The sequence below is a fragment of the Aedes albopictus genome, chromosome 2, assembly GCF_035046485.1.
Source record: "Aedes albopictus strain Foshan chromosome 2, AalbF5, whole genome shotgun sequence".
NCBI classification, from domain to species: Eukaryota; Metazoa; Arthropoda; class Insecta; order Diptera; family Culicidae; genus Aedes; species Aedes albopictus.
In genome coordinates this window covers 374,933,159-374,951,796 of record NC_085137.1, presented here as the reverse complement: position 1 = coordinate 374,951,796, position 18,638 = coordinate 374,933,159, and the positions used below count along the sequence as shown (strand labels likewise).

At 34.9% G+C, this 18,638-nt stretch overlaps 1 protein-coding gene across 5 annotated transcripts in view; it reads left to right on the top strand.

The window, feature by feature from the left end:
* The window catches only part of LOC109422492 (high affinity cAMP-specific and IBMX-insensitive 3',5'-cyclic phosphodiesterase 8), an 871,092-nt gene that overhangs the window by 367,119 nt on the left and 485,335 nt on the right, over window positions 1–18,638 (top strand). The window lies entirely within an intron of this gene.

The following is an 18,638-nucleotide window of genomic DNA, read 5'->3' as shown; positions in this document are numbered from 1 at the left end:
TTAAACTTTAACTTTTGTAGTTTTTTTAATCAGAAGTAGTATTTTAAGTTTTTTTTTCCCAGAAATTCGACATTCAAGTTTGAAGTAAGTAATTTTTTGATTTGCCTTCAGTGATTCTCTATAAATTTCTATTAGAATGTCTTCAATAATTTATAATGAAATTTATTGAGAAATCACTGGAAGTATTTATTTCCGAAACAAGAAACTTGATTGTCAAACAGTCATAGGAGTTTCTGACAGAATCTATCAGTGCTATTATAGTAAAATCAGAACTGGTTGAGTTCAGAATTTCAGGCTTCTCTTAACGCCTTCAATATTGCGCCAAATCAGGAGTTATTTTGGGAAACCCCCTGTTTGAATTATTTTTTCTCGAAATTTTCCTGTAATTACCGCGAAAGGAGCATTTTTGTTGGAATTTTTTGTTACGAGTACGGCATGAACTTTTTTGAAGATTTCTCCGATAAAAAAAAGTAAGATTGTATTCCATCCCATGCTCTTCAGCATTTCCTCCGTGATTATCTCCAGCGATACTGACAGAAATATCTTCAGGGTTTCTTTCAGAATTTGTCATTTTTTTTTCCAGAATTTTTATATAAAGACGATTTGCACAGGATTCCGTAGAATATTTTTTGCAAAATTTCCACTAAATATTCCTCCAGGTATCCCTTTAGAATCCATACTTGTCCATGTATTTCTTTGATTATTTATCCAGGGATTCTTTGTAGTAATTTTCCTTGGGTCGTCTTTTGAGCTTTCTCAAGTAATCTCTCAAAAGATTCATCTTGAAACTAGACTACGGGTTTCTTCAGCAATTCCTCCCCAAGAAACACACATGTCATATGAGTGTTTTGGCAGCGTAAGTTCAGGTTGTATAGAACGTTATTCTAACGAAATGTAAAACTTACACTCCCGATCAAAAGTTTGGGGTCACCCCCTCAAAAACATGTCATTTTTTTAGACCCATATCTCCGCCAATTTGCGTCCGCTTTTAAATCCCTAGCTAAGTTCGGTAAAAAGCAGTCGAAAGCTAATAGAAAATAGGTTATATCACCGTTCTCATCTCAAAATTTGGTCAACCCAATTTCCAGCGACACTGTCGTAAGTTTATATTCGTTTTTAAGACAATTTGGCAACTTCGGGTTAAGTTTACATACAAATATTTTTGAAAAACTTTCACCGAAATCATGTTCAAAGTTACTTTGACTTATTATCTTTCGAATGAGACCTAGGGTTTTGAAATCGAACGCAACTTGGCAGAGATATGGACCTAAATAAATGACATGTTTTTGAGGGAGTGACCCCAAACTTTTGATCGGGAGTGTAAGGACTGTATCGGAAATTAACTATAAACGTTCACAATTGACTGAAAAATAATCTGTTCGAAATAAACATAACTTTATTTTTGGAGATACTATATAAATCTCTTAAATAAAGAATGGCAGTTCTGTCTTTCAAAAAACAATCATTCAACTTGGACTTTTATCTCAATGATTGCACAAATGTTTTTAAAATTTTGGACACCTCCTAAAAATTAAAAATTGCGAAAACTGTGGGAAAATATTCAATTTTTTCTCTTATTTTTGCGCAAATATATTCTTCTCCAGAATGCTCAAGATATAGGAAAATTATTTTTATCAAGAAAAATTCCCTCCGCAGTTTAGGGCAATTCTTAAAAATGAAAAAAGGCCATTTTTCGAGGAACTCTTTTTTATGCGTATTCATACAACGGTTACGCAAATAAAAAAATACATAGAGTAGAAAATTTGATTTTTTTTTCGATTGGGTATGTATTTAAATCTATTGAAGAGGTAGTTTTACCAGAGAACGGAATTTTATAACATCTAAAGATATTTAAAACAGAGCGTCAAAGTTCGACCAAAAAGTAGGTGTGTTTTTGGGATAGCCCATATTCTTAATGTTGGAGGTTTTTCTATTTAAAATAAGAATTTTAAAAGTCGGTTTTGAGTGATATGTTATGTGTACATAACTAGTAATAATCATTATTTTCCAGATTTTTCCCCGTACAATTTTTTTTCGTTACAAATGTTTGAAACGTTAAAAAAATAAAATAAAAACTGTTTGTACAGATTGTTATTTTGTGTGGTATACCCATATACCCATATTTTTAATAATGCTAAACATTTTCCAAAATTCTTCAAGCTGTTCTAAACTTAACTATATTGTGAAGATTCCATAGAAGAACCGGAATGAAAAGACCAACCGTGTGTCGAGATAGAGCATTTTGAATGTTTATAGTTAATTTCCGATACAGTCCTTACGTCAAATTAACATCTATTTAACCAAAACCTGCGCAGCTTTATTTCTTATAAAACATGTTGGTTGCTTGGGTCCTGGGGTTTCTACAAGGATTGCTACAGTTCGTGTATGTTACGAATACACAAACTGTAGCAATCTTTGAATCCTTTATGCATTTTTATCAAAAATGTTAAAAGGAATTCATACACGAATATTATCCGAATCTTGTCCAGAATCTTTTCTTCGGAATTCTCTTCAAAGATTTCTTCAAAAGATGTAATTCTAGGATTTTTTCATTCAACTATATTTGGAGATTCTTTTAGAAATTCTTCTAGGATTTTCCTTAAGAAGTTCAGCTATTTTTACAAGAACCCTTTTTAAAGATAATTGTTGCAATTTCTCCAGTGGTTTCTACAGGTTTTGCTCTATATATTCAGGGATTCTCTTAGGCACTTGTTCGAGTGATTCTTCTGGAAATTCTTTTGAAGGTTTGTCAAGAAATACCAAACCTATCCCTTACGGTGAATGAATCCTAAACAACAGAATTTATTCACACCTAGGGCTTTCTTAAGATTAATTCAGATCTTTCTTCTAGGATTCTTCCAGATTTTTTTCAGTGATGCTTTAGCAATCTCTCCAAAGACTTTCCAGTATTTCTTCTAGGAGTCTCTAAGGGTACACACCAAACGCCTTCAGCAATATTTTGCTAAATTTAGCTGAGCTGTAGGGCACAGCAAAACTTTTTGCTGAACTTTCAGAAAAGTTTGCTGAATTTCAGCAAAACGTTACTGGTTATCAGAAGAGTTTACGGAACAAATCAGCAAAATTTTGATGAATTTCAGCATTTTTTTGGTGGAACCTTCAGCTCGGCAAAATTCAGCAAAATTTTGCTGAAACCCTCAATTGGTTTTTAAGGAGTTTATTTTAGAGATTCCTCAAGGAAAAATGGAAAAAATCAGAAATTTTCCGAGGATTTTCTGAAAAAATCTATGGAAGAACTTTTGAAGCAATCCCTTGCTGATATTCCTGAAGAAATTCCCAAAATTCTGAAAAAGTCTCTTGAGATATCATCAAAGCTATGGGTAAAGTAACATTAGAAGGAAAATGAGAAGAAATTTCAGAAGACATCTCCAGTAGAATCCCTGTGGAAATCTCTGGAAGTCTACAATGGATATCTGGATGAATAACTGAAGAAATCACAAGAAAATACTAGAGAAAAGTTTATTGCGTAATTTTTAGAAAAAAAATCCTGGAGATACCTGTTCATGAGTTCTTCAAATATTTTCCGAAAGTAGTCCTGAAGCAATCTGTGGACGTATTTTGAAGAAATTCCTCTAGAAATATTTGGCGAATCACCTAGAAAAGCTTCTGTAATGATCCCTGGATATTTATATTGAGATACCTACTTTTAAATGAATTCCTGTAGATATTCCTAGGAATTATTTCTCACATAATTCCTTAAAGAATCAGAATGCAGAAATTCTAAGAGTTGTCTTTAGAGGAACTGCTTGAACTCCTGCAGAAATATCTGGAGGATTTCTCACCTGAACCACTGAATGTAATAATGGAAGAATCTCTGGAGGGGCTCATGTATGATTTTCTGGATGAATGTCAGAAGAAATTCCTGTAGAAATTTTCAATGGAATACCTAGAACAACAAATCTCAGGTGAACTTTTTGAAGAAATATCAGTACCGTAAACGCATCACACTTTCCACACCTAGAGAGCGTCCATAAATTACGTCACGAAAAAATTGCCATTTTCAACCACCCTCCCCCTTATGTCAAACTTTTTGTGTGAGACCTCTGAAATTTTTGTATGAGTTGTCACACTTTACTGAACCTCCACCCCCCCCCCCCCCATCAAGCGTAACGTTATTTATGGACGCTCCCCTAGGGCCTAGCTTTGTGCACTTTGCAAAACATCGTCAAACACGTTGCTGGTTCATAATGTGAACTTTTTTCCGATAGAAGACATAAAGTGGTCGTGGATATATGTAAAAAATATAAGTTTAGACAATATTACATCCCAAGGTCTTAGTGCACACTAAAATGCGTAATGTTCGGCTCTGCGCAAAGTTTGGTGCTTACACGGTAGTACGAATTTCTAAAAAATTATCTGGAAAACATACTAAAGAAACCACTAAAATAATTTACGAAAGAATTTTTGTGATTTTTTTTAAAGGAATCTATGTTCTGATAGGCAATCTGAAGGATTCCTTTGGGAACTTTAAGAAGATTTTTTAAACAAACCCGAGCAGAAAAGAATATCAAATTAATAACTACGAAATCACATAACCTGTTTTTATATCAGGTTTTATTATTATTTAATTATCAAGGCATAGCTTTTCCATAACAAGTTTCGTTGGACAATCTCATTTGATTATAATCAAGTTATTGATACACATTCACTCAATTACATTTCAATAACATGTTTTGTTGAAGTATAAGTTTTGTTATTGTTGTACTATTGATCAACTTATCAACAACAGCACAACAGTAACAAATTTTGAAATCAAAGCAACAATTCAATAATAATGACCTGTCCTTTTGATTTGTTCCATTTTTGTATTCTGTTAGGACGAAAATTTCTGAACGACTCCTCTGAAATAAGGAATTTTCGTAATAATATTCGGAAAAACACTTGGAAGTTCTGGAGGAACCCTTCGATACCCTGGAGAAATCTTCAAAAGAACTCTGGCGCAATCTTCTTAGAAATTCTAAAAGTAATTCTACTGAGCAATTATTAGAACTCCTGGCAAAATCTTTTGAAAAACTCCTGAAGAACTCTTCGGAAAAAAAATCCTGGTGAAATTCTCAAAGAAATTTTCAGAGAAATGAAAAGATGAAATTCGGGACAAATAATCACGAGAAATTCTGAAGAAATCCTTGAACAGATTCTGTTCATAATTGTGGAGGAATTTCTAGAGCTGTCTTTGAAAATCTGTGAATGATTTTGTGGAAGAACTCTCGGAGAAATTTCTGGAAGATTTTACTTTTACATGCTCTTAGAATGAATTAAAAACTGAATATAGTATTTTTCGATCATTTAAAGTATTGTTACCCATGTTATTGGTGGGTTTTTGAGACAAAGTGAATAATTTTATATAATAAGTATCACAATTTACTTAGTAACGATTTTGATATTATAACAAATTTTGCTTTCCGATTATCATCAAGGGCCGATTCAAGTATGACGTCCATCATTTTTCGGAAATTTTAGACCCCCTCCCCCCTCTGTCACGCTATTTTGTATACCTTATACATGGAGTATCACACTTTCTCAAACCCCCCCTCCCCTCTAAACGATGGACGTCATATTTGAATGACCCCCAATAACATATTAACATCAAAATTTGTTATTGAAATATTTTTCAAATTCACTGTTATTAAATTCTTATTGAAACTAACAAAACAAGTTATTAAAATGTTTTTCCAAGAACATTTTTTGTTACGATATTTGTTATTTTGCCGCTTATGACAGACAAGGTTATAACATAATATGTTATGTATGATTTTATTATTCAGTTATTTTACCCAAATAACACAAGTCCTAATGCTGTTGTTATTCCCTTCTGCTCGGAAATCTCAAGAAGAATTAACAAACACAAAATTAACAAAAGTAATGCCTCACTGAGTTTCAGAAGAAACCCCATAGAAATCTACCTCAAAAAATTCTTGAAGAAAATTCTAGAGAAATTCGTGAAGGAAAAATAAATTTCTGAAGAAATTCTTTGAGAAATTAGCATTGGGCAAATCTGGCTGAGACATCGATTTTTGTGAATCGATTCGAATCGGATCAGCAGAATCGATTCACCGATTTAATCGAATGCTTTGAATCGATGTTTTCATATCGATTCGGTATTATAGAATATTACAAATTCTTATAGGTATTCTCCCAGAATTGCCAAATTATCCTGAGTGGAATCCATTGAATGCTGAGAATAATTGTGCAAGAATCCCGAAAGGTATTCCTCTCTATGAGTGATGCCCCAGCATCTAGAGGGATATCATAAGAGGGGTAATTCCAGATTCTTGAGAGAAATGTATCTAGAAACCTAAGAGAGATTTTTCCGAAAATCAGATAAGGATTGGACTTCCGCAGCATCCTGAGAAGGATTCTCTGGAATTCTGAAAGGTATTCTCACATAAAACAGAAAATTACCGCAGATTCCTGAAAGACATTTCCCTAGAATATTTGAAAGGACTCCCCTAAACTCTGTAAAGGATTGTCCCAGAGTTCTGAGAGTGATTCTTCTAGAATTCTTTAAACTATTACACCATAATCTCGAAAATTTCCTCATAAACTTGTCAAGTATTTTCCCTGATTACTAAAAGGGATTCTCTCAGAATCCTGGAAGAAATTTCTGGGAGCAACTGTTCCAGAACACAGAAAACAGAATTCTACTGGGATTCTCGTAGAATGCTGAGAAGGATTTCTTCCGAACCCTAAGAGGAATCGCAAAATCTATGCGAGGGATTCTCTGAAATCCAAATTTCTCTAGAGAATTCTGCCCAGAATCTCGTGAGAGATTCTTCAATAATTAATAATTATGAAAGAAAATGTCTTAGAATCTTGAAAAATATAACGCCAGAATCCCAAGGATTTCTCCAGAATCATGAGACAAGTTCCCCAGAATCTTGAGAGATATTTCCCCAGAATCCTGACGGGGATTACCCCAGAATGCCGAATTTTCGGGGAAAGAGTACCTGCAGAATGCTTAGTGATATTCCCTCGGAATTTAAAGAAATATTACCCCACAATTTTGAGAGGAATTTCGTCACAATTCTGAGAATGTCGAGTATGATTCTCCAAGAAGTCTGAGAGGAGTTCCTGGAAATGCTGAGAAAGATTTCCTCAGAATTCTGAGTGGGATCCTAAGTGAGGGTCTTCCAGAATCCTTAGAGGAATCAGCCCAGATCATCCAGACATTTCTTAGAATCCTGAAAGGGATTTCTTCCTTGATAGGAAACCCTGGTAGGGAATACCCCAAAATCTTGAAATGAACTCCCTTAGAATCCAGAGATTCCTTAGAATTATGATAGGTATTCCCAAATAATACAGTTGAGATAAAAAAAAATTAAAGGGACTCTTCCATATTTCTGAGGATTTCTCTAAAATTCTGTGAGAGATTCCTTCAAAATGCTGAAAATTATCACACCAGCATCCTGAGAGACGTTATCTCAGAAAAGAGAGAAAAACTCTTCCGATAGGCATTCTCCCTGAATTTTATTAAGGATTTCTCTAGAATTCTGGGAGAGATTACTTCAGTTTTGTGACATGGATTCTCTCAGAATTAGAGGAATTCTTCCAGAATCCTTATGTATTTCCTCAGATTCCCGAGATGAACTTTCCGGAATCCTGTGATGGATTCCCTCAGAATCCTGAGAGAAGCTTTTCCTCGGCATTCTCCCAGCATGCTTAGATAGATATCCTCGGAACTCCCTGATGGATTATGAAAATCATGAGAGGGATTCTCCTGCAGTATTGAAAGACATCCCATCAGAATCCCCAGAGATTGCCCCATAACCCTGAGAGAGATCCTAAGAGGGGATCTTCAACATAGTTAACTCTCAGGCGACGGTGCTTAAAATTAGCGTTACACTAATTTTCGAAGCATCATATCTTCTTCGTTTTAAAACCAAATGTAAATTTTTTTTATATTGCCGAAAACCTTGAGGCCTCAGCTTTCATAATAATTTTTCATACATAGTCGTAGCGAGGAAAAACGATAAAAAGGGGCTCTTCAAAGAGGGGCACCTCCTTAAAAACAGCGTTACACTAATTCAAATGCTTATATCTTTGCTGTTAATCCATATAATCACAATTTTCTTCCATAATTGGAAACCACCAACACTCACCTTGCTAGAAAAAATATCGAACATAGTCGTAGCAAGGATAAGGGCAAATGGGGGGCACCCCATTTATGTGTTCGCCAAACATATAAAAAAATATATCAGCCCCGTTTTGCAAGCAAATCATGATTTTCTTTCACGGTCAGAATCTTCAGGTGAGGTACTTCCAAGAAAAAATGCAAATCATGGGCGAAGCTAGGAAAAACAGTATAAAGGGGCAATTCTTTCAAAATCGTCCAAAAATTTCAAAAAATCATAACTTGACCATAAAGTAACAAACAATCAATTTTCTTGCGCTAATTAGAAGCTAAGAATCTTGCACTATCGAGAAAAATAACATACAGGCGTAGCCAGTGATATGGGCTCGCAAGGGGCACAGAAATTGAGTTTTCGAATCAGTACACATAATCAATATTCCATACTAATTTCTCAGTCATCAAATCTAAATTTATTCTTTCTTTTTTTACCACTGTAAGTCACCAGAACCCACCTTGAAAGAATCAGGCATAGTCGTAGTAAGGAAATAATAAAAGGGAGGGGGAGAAGGTGACTTTAAATATTTCTTAAAAGTTGCCGCTTCGCAGGTTAATGTCTTTCTTCCACGATAAGCATCATGAGACGATGAACTTTATAGGGAAAAACAAAATACAATACATAGGCGGAGCTAGGAACAATAGTAGGAATAAATTGCTAATGAAATCCGTGGATGAAATTCTGAAGGAATCACTAAAAGAATTCTCCAAGAAATCCCTTACAAAATTCCACTAGGAATCCCTGGAGAAATGGCTCAAATAACACTAGTTTACAAAATAAAACGAAGTCGTTAACTTCCGTCAATGACCAAAATTTTTGAAGCATAATTTAGCGCTGATTTCGAAACCGTGCTTCAAAAAATTTAATGTAGAACAGTTTTTGAGTTTTAGCTCAATATCGAGTTTTACAACTTTTTAAAATATAGAATTTAATAAAATTCAAAAATCTTGCGTTTTGTTCAACCAAATTTAAATCTTTTTCCATAAATTAAAAGCTGAATATAATTGTACAATTCGATCATCTGAATGCAGGTTTTGTGTCAGATTGATGAAATTTAAGATATTGGCGAGTTTTGGGGACAATCTCCTTAAATTTTAGCAAATTTTCCAAAAATATATGAAGAAATATATTTTGTCAATAAGAAAAAACAATTTAAAAATTCTTTCTCAATGTTTATTTGACATATCATATGTAGACGAGTTACAGTAAAAAAATTCAGGTCAATCGGAGCATTGACTACGGAGAATGAGACGTGTGAAGTGAGCGACTTTGCTTAAAAATTGAACAAAAATCGATTTCAAATCATCAACCTTGTATGGAAAATCGAAAAAAATCCGCTCCACTGTATATTTCTTCCTTCGCGTTTTTGAACTCAGAGTATGATTCTACACCAAAAACGATCATCAGCTTACCGAGTTCAAAACCCGAGCAGAAGGGAATAGCAACAGCATAATAGAATGTGTTATTCTGGAAAAATAACTGAGTAACGGAAAGAGTTATTTTCATGTTATTTACATAACATATCCTGTTATAAACTTGTCTGTCATAAGCGGCAAAATAACAAAAATTATGACAAAAAAATGTTCCTGGAAGACCTGTTTAATAACATGTTTTGTTAGTTTCAATAACAACTTAATAACAGCGATTTTTTAAAATATTTCAATAACAAATTTTGATATGAATAAGTTATTGATAACAATCTGAAAACAAAATTTGCTTTTTTTCTGTTGCGGATAGGAACTCCTCCAAAATCCCATATGAATTCAACAAGATACGCAACAATAGGATCTATTGTTAAATGTTTCATTCATAATTGGGACGCTATTATTGTCGCAAGCGAGTTATTATCGAAAACAGAGAGAAACAATAGTTTTCGTTTATTTTCAAAACAACTTAAGATGAAAAACTACCGACGTTTTGACGCCCTTTACTAGGTGGTTCATTGTCTATAAGATTAATTTACATTATTACCTCATTGATTGACACATTTATCCAAGTGAATCTAAGTGGACTCGATGCAGTGAAATCAATAAAAATAATGTCTAAAAATAATCAATACAGGCCGAACATTTCAATGGGTCCTATCTGCAATTGAGAGACTCTCTTTATTCACTTTCTCTTTCAATTATTGCAATGTAATGGTAAACTTTTCAACTACTTTTGCAGTACAAATCAAAAGACGATTGATTTGACCATCTTTCTATGCAAGGAGACAATCATCATTCATATGAACAGCTGAGATATTAACGAAAGAGAGGGAAACCAAAGAGAGCCGCTCTTCTGCAGATAGGACCTTTAGACATGTTTGGCCTGAATAGAGTTCTTCTTCTTGATGACTTATTATTTTACATTTTTGTCGAAACTGTGTTGTTTGTCCTGGAATTCCACCAGTTGATCCAAAATGTTTCATAAAATGGCTAACACTCTATAACACTCTCTATATTCGTATTCACACCTAACTGAAGCTGGGACAAAAAAACAGGTATACTTTTCAAAGTGCTTATAAAACAAAAGGCTGATAAGTTGGCTCTGTCACAGTTAAAACGTAATGTCAGAAAGAAGATGAACTGATGACAAAATAATATTTTCTCTTAGAGTTCCTCACGGAATGGTGTGAACAACGAAAATCTCGAATGGTGTAGTTTTGATTGCAAAGCTAGTTATGTTGTAATATTAATGATCAAATATTTGTACAGTCTCAATGACACAATAATAACTGAACTTGTGCTACAACAAAACATGATATTAAAATGTAATTTGAATAAAATATACCAAGAGCATGATCATAACAAAATAAGATTGCCCAACAGAACATGTTATGGAACGGTGATGACTTAATAAGTTAATAATAACAAACCGAGATATAAAAACAGGTTTTGTGATTCCGTTGTTATTATTTTGATATTTTCCTCTGCTCGGGAAATGCTGTAAACTAGTGTAATCTTAAAAGAATTTTCGATGATATGCCAGGAGAAATTCGGTAAGAAGGTTTTCTCAAGAGCCTCTCGAACACCCCCCCCCCCCCAGATAAAGCACATTTTTGGTGCACTCGTACAGCTCATGCATTGTATCACACGCAATATGTGAACACATCAAATGAAAGCTTATTTATCGTAGCATCGACCAACCGAATAATATTCCGCATTATTTGTCATAAATTTATCAAATTTAAGTAATTCTTACTTGGAGAATGTTACCTTAAGTTGAACCATTTGTAATCTAAATTTGAACTAATAAACGGGGGCGAGCTTCCAGTGTTGGCCTGCAGACTGCGCTAGTGGTTGTTTTGTTTACTCTTGGGGGATGAAAAAACCCAAATTTAGTTTCCAAGTTCCTGAAGAGTTTAGAACATTCTGAAATTCCACTGCCTAATGCACGCAAAAAAATCCGTTCCGATATACGTGCACGCTCAGTCACGGCAACGGGAACAAACGGGAACTATGCATAGCAACGATAACAACAATGAGAAATGTACACCGTGAACTAGATGTCACGGTTTCTAAAACACCCATATTGACAGCTGGAACTAGTTCCAGTTCACGGTGTATATTTGCTTGTTCTCAAATTTGCGTTTGTTTGTTCACGTTTATCAGAACGGTTTTCTGAGCGTGTGGAAAATAGTTATGGGAATTAGTAGCTCCATGTGTTTTTCTATTGTTCAGCACGAAATTGGCTGTTGTGGGAGATGTTCGAGCTGCTGCCGCCAGTAGTTCAAATTAAGATTAAAATTGGTTCAAATTATGATTACGATGGTTCAAATTAAGATTAAAATCATTGTTGACGAATAATCGAATTTTTCATTGAAATTCGGTGCAAATACAAACTATTTCCCACTTAACAGAAAGCTTATACCCATGGCTTTCATGTACATAAGATTTTCCCATAGTAAATTATTTCCATGTGGGAGAAAAAATCACTCAAAATTTGCGCTACTTCGGAAAGCCGCAATTTGGTTCAACTTTTGATTACCTACCCTAGTAATAATTGATTATTCACAAGTTGAAAAGTTCGCAACAAATACAGCTTCCGTTTTGTCTGCAATAAAAAATAGAGATCATGTCATTTTCTGTAACCAGTTGGGATAAAGAGTAATCCCCACGCTTTCTTTGTTGCTTGTTTTGTGCATCTTTTGTCTAACAATTCTCTTCACTGTATGGGCACAACAAAGCCGGAATCACTATGGAATCTCACTTGCTTGAGCAACTTGTTGAGAAACTCCCAATGAAATCTCTGGAGAATTTTACTATGATTTTCTGATAGGATTTACAAAATAATGCTTGGAGGAAACTCCCGAAAGAACCCTTAGAAGAATTCCCATCAGAATATCTGAAGCTTTTTTTGAGGTTCCCTGCAAAAAATCATCAAAAATCCATAAATAAAGTCTTTCAGTGGGTATTTTGAGAAACCAAGATGAGCTCCTGATATAACGTATGCAAGAATTCTATTATAAACTCCTGCAGTAGTTTTCCAAGGATTCCTGAAAGAATTCATCAAAGAAACTCGTGAACGAATTCGTAAAAAAAAGTCCTTCTCAAATGGTACAAGGGAAATTTCCGAACGAAATTTCGCGACGAAGTCCTTAAGCAATTTTGGAAAAATAATTTTAACGAATCCCTTGAAAAATAAAACAAGGAATCCTGATAGCAATTCCCCAAAACAAAGTTGGAGAATTTCCCCAAAGATGCCTTAAATAATCGTTCTGGAGAAAATTTCAATAATTCTGGAGGAATTCCCGGAATAATGTTTAGTATTTCAAAGGAATGCATGGAGGAAGTTCATAAGGAAACCTTGATAGAAGACCTGATTGAGTCGTTTTAGGAATTCCCACAGGATTGCTTACAATAATTTCCAACGGAATTTCTAGAGTAATTCTCGGAAAAGTCTCTGGACAAATTTCCAAAGGCGTACCTAGGGATCCCTGAAAGGATTGCTGAGGGCATCATCGATGGATTTCTATTAAACATCCCTGGAAAAATTCTTATGAAATCTCTGAAATGGATTGTCAAATTTTCGTTCGACTTTAATAAAAAAAAACCCCTAAGAAGAGTTCGAAAAAACACTCTTTTCGCGATAACTTTTTGTTTTTCAATATTTTTCAACCAAATTTTAACACAAGTAGCGCATATCCTTCAAATTTATAGATTTGATGGGGATTTTTGGATTGAACACCTGGTTCCGGAGTTATTCCGGAATAAAAATGGGTCATTGGAATTATCCATATTGGGAAAAGTGAATTTCGATATGAGAAAAGTTTAGTTTTCAGACGTATTCTAGTTCAAAATGATAGAAAAATATGTCTGAAATTTTATCCTGGTCACTTAAGTGCCTTGGAACCAGTTTGACGGATGTTTCGAGGAACCGCTTCCGGGGTCAATTTTTGAATATAATTCAGTACCTTATACGACACCTCAAATTTCTTGATTTTTTATGATATATCATTCTGAGCTATTTTTGTGATATTCGAAATAATTTGTCCATTTTGGAATCCATATGTGGATTTCACGGAAATCGGTACCGGTGGTTCCGCGGTCCATTTTTCGAAGATGAATAAACACATATCAAGCTTCATGATTTTGAAACTTGTAGCATATGAATATATTTGGGTATTCTGGAATCCGTTTACCGATTTTCCGGAATCATGTTTCCAGGGCCATGTTTTGAAAATGATTCAATGCTGTCACTATACTGGTGTATGGAATTCCCATCCTGACATAGAATGCTAGGATTCTTGCTGGATCATTTCGAGCAATCTTCCTGAAATGCCTCCAAAAAATTCTCCAACGATTCCATGGATTTCTCCAGAACACCTCTACCGATTCCTCCAGTAGGGCAATCCTCTTGGCATATATTCAAGGAACTTCTTTTAGCATTCCTCCAGCCATTTCGGATGGGATTTCAGAGACTTATTATCTCCCGAAATACTTCTTCTAGAGATTTCAGAATTCTATAATGATTGCGTTAAATCATCCCAGCAAGAGATTTTTGGGATAAATCCCAGGAGAATCCCTAGAATAATGCCGCGAGGTATTATAGTAAGAGTTTCTGGATGAGTCATGGGAAGAATTGCTGGAAAAACCACAGCAGAAATTGCTTGTGAAAGGCTAAGAGGAGTTCATGGAGGAATATCATGAGAAATTCATGGGAAAATCTTTGGATAAAATCTAGTGGATAAAAATTCTGGAGGAATCACCGGAAGAATCTATGGGAAAATCACTGTAGGAAATCTTAGAAGGATTCTGGAATGTACCATTGTAGAAATTTCAACAGAAATCCTAGGGATTACAGGAGGAAACCATTCTGAAATTTCTAAAGAAACCCTATCAGGAATGTCTGGAAAATAAAAAGAAAAATTTCTTGAAGAAATACCTGCATAAATATTTCGACAAGTCCCTGAAAGAACTGGTAGAGGTGTTCTGAAAGATTCCACAGAGAAGACCCAAGGCCCTGGAATCGCAGGAGAAGTTTCTGAAAAAATCTCAGGAAGATTTCCCGGGAAAATTCCAGCAAGAATGCCAGGATAAATGCAATCACTAAAATCATTCTTAGAGGTACGGTAGTTAGAATAAATAACTGAAGGAATTCTTGGATAAAATCTCTGGACGATTTTCTGGATGAGTCCTTGAAGAAATCCCTGGCAGAACAATCGAAGCAATTTTTAGAAGAATTACAGGAAGATTGCACGGAAGGGTCAAAGCAAGAAAGCTCTAGAGGAACCCCTTGCAGAATTTCTGAAGAACCACAGTTAGAATTTCTGGAGGAGTCTAAGCAAGAATAGTTGGAAGAACTACAGGAATAGAACGTGAGGAATCCATGCTGGAATTTCTGGAGGAAGGCCACGGGGATCTCCTGGAGAAATCCCATGATAAATAACTGGAGGAATCCCTGGATAAAATCTCTGAAGGAATTTCTAGACAATTCACCGGAGGAACTTCTATAAGAATGTCCGGAATATTGCCATGCTTAATCCTAGAAAAACAAATCCTGAAGAAATCCCACGAGAAAACTGGAGGTATTACAGTAAGAATTTCTGGAAGAGTCCTAGAAGGAATTGCTGGTAGAACCACAGTTGCAATTGCTTGACGAATCACAGCTGAAATTTCTGGATAAAATCTCTGAAGATATTCCTGGAGAAATCACTGGAGGAACTTCTGGAATAATTCATGGAATATTGCATTGAATGATCCCACAAAAAGTTCTTGAAGAATTTTCTGGAGGAATTTCTAGAACTTCAGGAGATTTCATAGAAGGTGTTTCTAGAGACATCCTAGTAGGAATTGCTGGAAGAGTTTTAAAGAGTTTTTTTTATTAATTTTGAACTTTTTTTTCATTCTTTATGTCTTCCGTAGGAGTAATTGATTTAAGTGGTTGCCCCTTATTACTTGTTTCTAAACTTTGTCTATTTTTAGTGTTATTTTAATGTTTTTTTTTTACCGAAAGGCTATTTGCAGTTCAGTAGGAATATATGGGCCTATTTTGATGCATAGGAAATTCATTCCCTGTATTTCCTAAGTAATCGTTTATCTTGCATCGCAGTACGCAGTTGTTCAGAAATGATTCAAATAATATTCTCTGTTGATACTTTCTACCAGTATCCATCGAGAAATATCTTGAGCGATTCCTGTTGAACACGAAAATGGGCATAAGGAATTGTGAAAGAAATGAAAAGGTTTGGAGAACACCTAAAACTAGCTTCCCACCCCATTTTTAGAAGATCATTTGGTAATAGAAAAATAAATAGTGCATGTTAGTAAACTGATTTAAAATTAAATGTTCCGTATGAACCCTTGGCTACGACTATGTGTGATATTTTTTTCCATCAAAGAAAGATTCCTAACATTTTATTTGTGAAGGAAAATGAGAATTTGTTGAGCTATCGCTTTCTTAAATGTGTGTATACTTTTCTAGATGCTGCCCCTCATTACAATTTCCCTAGCTCCGCCTATGTATTGTATTTTGTTTTTCCCAATAAAGTTCATCGTCTCATGATGCTTATCGTGGAAGAAAGACATTAACCTGCGAAGCGGCAAATATTAAAGAAATATTTAAAGTCACCTTTCTCTCTCTCCCCCCCCCCCTCTATTATTTCCTTACTACGACTATGCCTGATCCTTTCAAGGTGGGTTCTGGTGGCTTACAGTGGTAAAAAAAGAAAGAATAAATTTAGATTTGATGACTGAGAAATTAGTATGGAATATTGATTATGTGTACTGATTTGAAAACTCAATTTCTGTGCCCCTTGCGAGCCCATATCACTGGCTACGCCTGTGTGTTATTTTTCTCGATAGTGCAAGATTCTTAGCTTCTAATTAGCGCAAGAAAATTGATTGTTTGTTACTTTATGGTCAAGTTATGATTTTTTTGAAATTTTTGGACGATTTTGAAAGAATTGCCCCTTATTACTGTTTTTCCTAGCTCCGCCCATGATTTGCATTTTTTCTTGGAAGTACCTCACCTGAAGATTCTGACCGTAAAAGAAAATCATGATTTGCTTGCAAAACGGGGCTGATATAATTTTTTATATGTTTGGCGAACACATAAATGGGGTGCCCCCCATTTGCCCTTATCCTTGCTACGACTATGTTCGATATTTTTTCTAGCAAGGTGAGTGTTGGTGGTTTCCAATTATGGAAGAAAATTGTAATTATGTGGATTAACAGCAAAGATATAAGCATTTGAATTAGTGTAACGCTGTTTTTAAGGAGGTGCCCCTCTTTGAAGAGCCCCTTTTTATCGTTTTTCCTCGCTACGACTATGTATGAAAAATTATTATGAAAGCTGAGGCCCCAAGGTTTTCGGCAATATAAAAAATTTTACATTTGGGTTTAAAACGAAGAAGATATGATGTTTCTAAAAATTAGTGTAACGGTGTTTTGTAGGCACAGTCTTCTGAGGCTATTTTTTTAGCACCGCCACCTGAGAGTTAAGAAACATTCATCTAGAATCCTAAGAGGGATTCTGAACAAAAAAAAAGTTCAGAATCCATTCGGAATCATTCTAAAAAAAAGAAATTTAATATTTTTGAATCGAAAGAAAAATCGAATGTAAAAAATCGATTTGGTCGATTTCGTGGGGCTTCAACATCGATTAAAAAAAATCGAATAATCGGAACAAAAACATCGATGTTGTGAACATCAATTCAAAATTGCCCAACGCTAGACCATTAAAAAATTCTGAAGAAGTCTGTGCAAAATTTTCTAAAGAAATCCTTGGAGACATTTATGGCGAAATCCTGAACTTCGTCTGAAAAATCGCTGTGAGCATTTCTGAATAAATCCGTGGGTGATTTACTTCACGAATTCTTGTACGAATGTCTGAAAGAATCCATGGAATTCCTGAAGAATTTCTAAGTGAAACCTTCGGAAGTGTTCTTTGCCGAATGTTTTGAAAATTCCCTGAAAGATTTTCGGAAAGAATTGCACAGCTGTAGGAATTTCGGAACGATTTTCTAATTGAATCCTTCTATTTAAGAATTTCTGGAGGAATTACTTAACCCTTTGCAGCCGGAGGGGTCATATATGACCCCAACATAGAAACGGCTGTATAAATTCCCACATTCAATCAAACATAATATTGTCCTCAGCAAAGTTGTTGAAAATTGAGGAAGAAATGATGGAAATATTCATATTTGATACATAACTGACAGCCTAGAACATCCTGAACACCATGAAGTATGGAGAAACGAAAAGAGCTGAATTTGGATCTGGGTTACGTTCATATGTATTCATTTAACCTTCGTCAAGAATATCAAAAGGTGTTTTATATTCTGGGATGTTCTAAGTGTTCCAAACTGCCTTGTAGTAAAGTCCTTCAAATCTACAAGAATATTTTTTTTGTGTTTCGCCATAAATAATAGCACTGCATAATCTACTGGTTGTCCAAACTGTCCTATAATGAAGTCCTTCAAATCTACAAGTATAACTTTATGTGTTTTCGCCATAAATAATACCATTGCATAATCTACTGAGATCCGTGAAGCTCTTGAACTCACAAATGTCATTTAGAGACACTATAGGCCATATCTACTAAACTGAGTACTGAGTAACGTTGCATATTCAACCAAACTGAATTCTAGTAGAAAGACTTATAAACCTTTGGGTCATGTAGGGTCGCCAAACTGTCTTCTAATGAAGTCCTTCAAATCTACAAGAACAACTTTGGGTTTTCACCATAAAAAGCTATAAAGATTCCTCCAGAAACTTGTTTGAGTTGTGTCTCTTGGAGATTTCTCATGATAGTCTGCAAAAACTCAGTTAGGTATTCTTATATGGTTTCCTCCTTCAATAACTGAGGTGGTTTCTCCAAATTCCCTCGTATTCGAATTGTATAATTTTCGTAAAGAGTCTCTTGGATTTTTTTTTAGAAGTTGCTCTAATTTTTTTCTGGGGAAAATCATTTGAGTAATACTGATGCTATCTGAAGGCTCCATATATTTGTCCGATACTGTATTCCGCGCAAGCAGTTATGGAATTTCACAGTAATTGATCGGACCCAATT